General features: G+C 48.7%; 1 pseudogene; it reads right to left on the minus strand.

Annotated features, from left to right (window-relative positions):
- Nucleotides 1-4101: 4101 nt before the first annotated feature.
- LOC111738074 lies at nucleotides 4102-4219 on the minus strand (annotated as a pseudogene).
- Nucleotides 4220-6116: the final 1897 nt, after the last annotated feature.

A 6116-nucleotide genomic window follows, 5' to 3' on the forward strand; every position in this document is an offset into this window, starting at 1 on the left:
GTTCTGCAGACACTGAAGAAGAGGTTTTCTGTCTCGGGCGGGGCTGCAGAAACCCTGCTGGAGGGGAGGATTGGATAGTGAAATCATAATCCGATTCAAGTTGCTCTGCACACGCTGTTCTGCTTCCACAGATGTCCCACCTAGAGACTCAGAGAGTCTCTCCCCAGCACCTCCGTTTCTTATTTAAAGAACTGGTCTTGGGATAAAAATAGTTTCCTTATTGTGGAAACCTCCAGCTTTTGAAATTAACAGACCTCCAACCATCAACACTCTCTCTCTCTCTCTCTCTCTCACACACACACGCACACACACACGCACACGCACATCTAAGAGCGCCTGAGCTTGTCAAAACCACAGATTCCAAAGCGACAAAGCCAAAGGGTGCTTTGCGAGAAAGCTGCCATATTACGGGAACATTTGGTTTCTGAACTGCCTTAAAATGGTGACCTTTTTTCCAGTGCCAAATAAACATTCTGCAAGCTGCACTGGGAGAGAACAAAAGTCCCATCCGCTAGTGGAGCATGCGGATCAAAGAGTTGTCTTTTAGATTCTGTCGTCGTTTTGACCAGAAAAGGCACTTGTTTCAATTTGGAGCAGAAACTGGTTTACTTTGCTTTTAATACACATCTCACTTTAAAAAAAAAAATTATTTTAGGGCTGCGAAGCATACAACTCTCCTCTGGAGAGATAGAAATGGGAAAGAGGGAGAGAGAGAGAGAGCGAAGGAAGAGAGAGAGAGAGAGGGGGAGAGAGAGAGGGAGAGAGACAGACAGACAGACAGACAGACAGACAGACAAAGAAACACGAAGTCCCAGGGAATCCACATGACTGATTTTGTATTAAAAAATACTGAAGACGTCTGTTCCAGTGGGAACTGTCCCCAACTATTAGTAATTGCAAACATTAGTCACAAAGACATGGAAAATACAATCTGCAGCTCATCTAGTACATTTTGCCCCCAAATACAATCTATGGAACTCACTATGGCCCATTTGGTTGCAGTGTGCTGCTGAGTGGCGCGGTCCAATTTCGAGGGCCAATCTGCCACATTTTAGCGATGCCACCACTTCCCTGGGCCGCCACGTGGAAGCAGCGCCCCCTATGCTGAGCAGGACCACACTGCCACCCTCGTTTTCCTATGTCCACTCCAGGGAGGCTGCAAACCCGTAGATACGCTCTACTCCTATTACTTTGGATTCAAATGGAATCAAAGGAAACCTTAGAAATTAAGGTCAATCCCGGACCTACGAGGAATCCGTAGCTCAGCCTGCCCCCTCGCTCTGCACTCCGGCGTCTCTGTTCCCAGAAAGCAGAGGTGACTTATTCTCATTAACTAATGTGAAATCTCCCAAGTTCACAGAGAATGACCATTATGAAGTTGTCCCACGAGACACTATGGTCAAGTCGCTCGCTCCTGAAAGTGACCACTTTGGAGGTCCACATCAAGTTCCCCAGCTGTGCCCAGAGAGGCATGTGCCAGACCAGAAATCGAAGAATCGCTTTTAATTCCTCCCTCTACCTTGGCTCAGTGTCCTCTACCCAACGGCCGACCTGCTAAGTATCTCACCTGGCTAAGTAACTCACGCTCTTCTTTTCAGGTGCACGGACGTCACTCTCTCCTGGGAACTGGGTCTTATGTCCTCCCCTGTGCCTAAATGGTGTCCCGCATGTACTGTCATAATCCGCCGTGCCCACCTCTATTGTAGCAAAGTCACAATTTAGTTTAATTGTCTAGTTACATGCCTGTCTTCTCTAAGAGACTACGAGCTCCTTGAAGAAGAATTACAGCATTTTACTCTCTCGTCTCAATCTGCCTAATGCAGGTGTTTGGCAGATGGACGGAGGGATGGGTGTGTGGGCGAAGGGACAGTTAGGAGCCCTCTCAACAGGAGGACCTTGGCTTTTCCTTGTCCTGAAGACTTGCCAAGGACACCAGTCCAGACACATCTGTCACGGGGACATTCTTAGCCACATAGCTTGGGTGATTCTTAAGAACAAATTATTTGTAAAGAAAATAAAGACGGTCCTTGAACACGAACTCTTGGAGGGAGCCTCAGAGAAATGGCTCTAAATCGTGAAAGACTTGTCTTAGAGGCTGGACCACGCTGAAATTCCAACTCCGATGGGCTGTTATACATACTGTCCCCATTTCTTCCTGCAGCCAACAAAGTCTAAGAAGCCTGGTTTGAATTCTTCCAGGTGGGACACGCTTGCTCATCAAGTAGAGGCACTTGATCAACTGAGATTAATGACGCCTGTTTGGACCTGAAATAATTTAAATCCCAAGAGAAGGAGCCAACACTTTCACCAGCAGAAACCCTCCATATCTTATCGGACTATCACAGGCACCAAAAATACCGACGATCGTTCTCGTATCCAGTGAGTCACCAGACTCACACAAGATCCAGGTAAAGTCGGCAGATAAAATACAGAATAACCAATTACATTCATTTCAGATAGACAATAAAGATTTTTTTGTGTGTAAGTATGACCCAAGCGACATTCGGGATATACTTAGCCTAAAAAAAAAAAATTATTCATTACTTATCTAGAATTCAAATTTCATTGAGCGTCTTGTATTTTTATTAACTAGAGCTGACGACCCTAATTCAAGAGTACAGGCCCAGGTGTCTCATCTGAGACTCCTATAAGAGTAGGAATTTCACTGAGAGTTAAAAAACAGAACAAAACAAAACAAAAAAGTTCTGTCGTTGGGTTGGTCCTGCCATGAGGCAGATAACTGTTCTTATCCTTGAGAAAGGCTCTCGCTAGTTCTGCCCCCTAGGACCATTGCAAAGCCAGCTGGAGCTCACGAAATCAGAACGCAGTTACCGATGCATCTCCCCTGCAGTCTTCCAAACCGTCATCTGAGATGGTTTTTGCTAAACTTGAAAGTCATGACACCAGCCCCGCCCACAGCTATGCAGATGCAGAGGCTTCGGGAAGCTCAGGTGTTGTCCGGAAATTCTTTTCTGTAATCGTCAGATTTGATGACGGTGGCTCCAGCAACCATGTCAGTTTCTAGGCATCCTCTATGCCTGTTTCCCTCTCTGTGGCCCTAAGTACAAAACACAGGATCTGGACTACAGAATGGCAGGAAGCGGCACAGAGGGGCACAGTTTATGGGGGCATGGAGTTTGAGAGCAGAGCCAGCACCTGCAGCGGGGGCCTCCTTAAATTTTGCACCTCAGGTGACTCACTCCCCTCTCTCTGGTCTTGACCCCACTGATACAGGTCATTTCTCTTCTACTTGAATGGTTTGAGAGACAAGCATTTAACGTTTCCAATAGTCACATCGTCTAGGTGAGAACAATCCAGATTCATGAGGAAAGAGATTGCGATCTTTAGCAAATACGTAACACGGTCTCTCGCCAACGAGGACATAATAATCTGTGCAATGGCCGTCACACACGAGCTTCCTCGGCCCCTGTCTTCATCAACTCCGCGAGCCCAGCGGAGCATACTAGGTCTGCTGTCACAGAGGACCACGCTCCGGGGGGTGTAAGCAACAGAAATTTAGCATCTCATACTTCTGGAGGCTGGAAGTCTGGGATCAGAGTGTGGGCGGGTGTGGTTTCTCCTGGGGGCCGTGGGGGAGGATCCATCCCAGGCGTCTCTCTTAGCTTCTGGGGGTGGGCTGGCTATCTATCTTTCACGTGCTTGTCTTCCTGAAGCATCACAGCGAACTCTGCCTCCATGGTCACGTGGCATTCTCCCCGGGTGCATGCCTGCCTCCAATTTTCCTCTTTTTATAATGACCCTGTCATGCTGGATTAAGACCCACCCTGCTGGCCTCACTTTAGCCTGGCTGCCTCGATAAAGACCCTGTCTCATTCAAGGGTCACATTCTGAGGGGCTGGGGGTTGGGACTTCAACATATGAATTTAAGGGGACACAATAAAACACATAAAAGAGCACCCGTACACTGACTGGTCAGGGACACACCTGTGGACTCTCAAGGCCCCTCGGACAGGTGACTGACTGTACCCCTCAAATTTCACTCTTTCATTTCATTTTTTTTTTTAGGGGAGGAAACCTTGGGTTGACCTCACAGGTTGCAAGGACCTTGTCAGCTTACAATCTCTTATTTTTTATTTTTTACGCCTACAGCACCCGGTCTTCCTGGTGGTCTCCTATCCAAGTACTAACCAGGCCTGACCCTGCTTAGCTTCTGAGATCAGACGGGATCGGGCTTGCTCAGGGCGGCGTGGCCATAGACTCAAATTTCATTTTTGTCCGTGCATCTCTCTCTGCCCTCCCTCTAACCCCAAACCAACGCCCTCCTCTAATCGTGTGATATATTGGATATTCCCCCATGGTTTCCTTTCTTTCCATGAGCAGAGAGCCCCAGGTCCCAGGGGAGGACGGAGGAAAGAAATCCCTGCATGCCCACGACTGGGTCCCCTCAAGGAGACTCAGGACAGCCGGACGGGGGACCAGGCCGCCATTTGTAAGGGCCAACTGGAGTCCCTTCCGACCACGTGACATGTGGCATCTGCAGCAGGAGGTGTGGCCGTTCACGAGCGTCCCAGGAGAGCAGGCACAAGACGTGAAGGGGAGGAGGGGGAGAAGGTAGAGTGTGGGTGTGGGAGGCCATTGGACTGAAGGAAGCAGCCAGGAGTGAGTCTGCGATCTGGTTCTTTCCAGGACGGCTGTGTGACCTTGGGGAAAATGCTTAACCTCTCTGAATCTAGCTTTTCCCATTTGTAAAGTGGGATGATGGATGCCCGCTGTGCAGGCTTGTTGGAACATTAAATATGAAACGCCCTACCACCTGGCACACCCAATCCAAGAGAAGCAGTTCTTGGTGAGTTCCTTCTCTGGCTTGAGAGTCTTAGAAGGGCTCGCGGAGGGACCTGGGGGACACTAGGAAGGACCGAGCTTCGCGCCCGCACCGCTCCCCCCACCACCCCTGCCGCTGTCCATGGTGCTGGTCCTGTTCGGATTAATCGTTGGGGCTTCTCGGTACAGCGAAGACCTGGGGACAAGGACATGAAACGCTCACTCGGGGGCTCTTTCCAGCGGGCTCCAGAACGGTGCACGATTAAAGCCAAGGATGCCAAGAAGAGGTCTCCGGCTGGGGGCAAAAGATGCCCCCAGGACGCTGGTGATTTCTTCAACCCGGAGGAAACCGCGAGCCCTGCACCGAGCCCGGCCGACGCTAGGTGGCGCCGCGCAGCCGGGCAGCCCGAGGCCATTCCTGCCTTCCCGCGCCTGCTCGCTGGGGAAAACACCGCCTCTGCTACTTGGAAACAGAGACGTGCAGCCAACACTTGCACGCAAGAGGCACTGATCAGTATTTTCCTTCGTTAAAATGAGATTTGAAGAACTGGTCACGAGGAGAACAAAGGATGTGAAATTATTCTAAATTCTGTGACTCTTACCTATCAGTAAAGTCTGAGTTGAACAATTAACATTCAAAAAAGCGATATATATGGGGGGGTGTGTATACACACACACACACACACGTATATCTGTATGTATGTGTGTGTGTATACATATATATACATATATATTTTTTTTTTATTTATTTAAATAATTACCTAGGATTTCGTAAGACGCTTTCTAATGAAATTCAACAGCCCACCCTGTGAGCCAGGGAGCCCGCTCTGGGGAGGAGCATGCAGCCCATGAAACGTAGATGGGATCAGAATCCTCAAAGCAGCTTCATTCATCATAGCCCAAAGCTAGAAATAATCCAAATGTCTATCGACGGGAGAATGGATGAGAAACTGGCATACTCATAACATGGGATCGCTCTCAGCGATAAAGGAGATGGTGTCCTGATTCGAGACATGGCTTGGCTTTCTGTTAAGTGAAGGGAATCAGATGCCCAATGCTAACTACTCTAGAATTCCATTTCTATGACTTTATAGGACAGAAGGCACATCAAAGGTTCCCTCTGGGAGTGCTGATGCCTGGGGGGAGGGGGGAAAGGAGCACAATGGAACTTTCTAGAATCACGGCAATGTTCTAGTTCTCGATTTAAGTGTGGCTACACAAGTGTGTGTGTGTATTTATGCGCATATTTGTGGAGCTGTATGCTCTGATTGGTGAAGTCTGTGCCCCTGCCTGTACCTTGAAAATAACTTCGGGGAAAATAACTATTTGTCCCT

Source organism: Pteropus vampyrus, unplaced genomic scaffold (assembly GCF_000151845.1).
Source record: "Pteropus vampyrus isolate Shadow unplaced genomic scaffold, Pvam_2.0 Scaffold34, whole genome shotgun sequence".
NCBI classification, from domain to species: domain Eukaryota; kingdom Metazoa; phylum Chordata; class Mammalia; order Chiroptera; family Pteropodidae; genus Pteropus; species Pteropus vampyrus.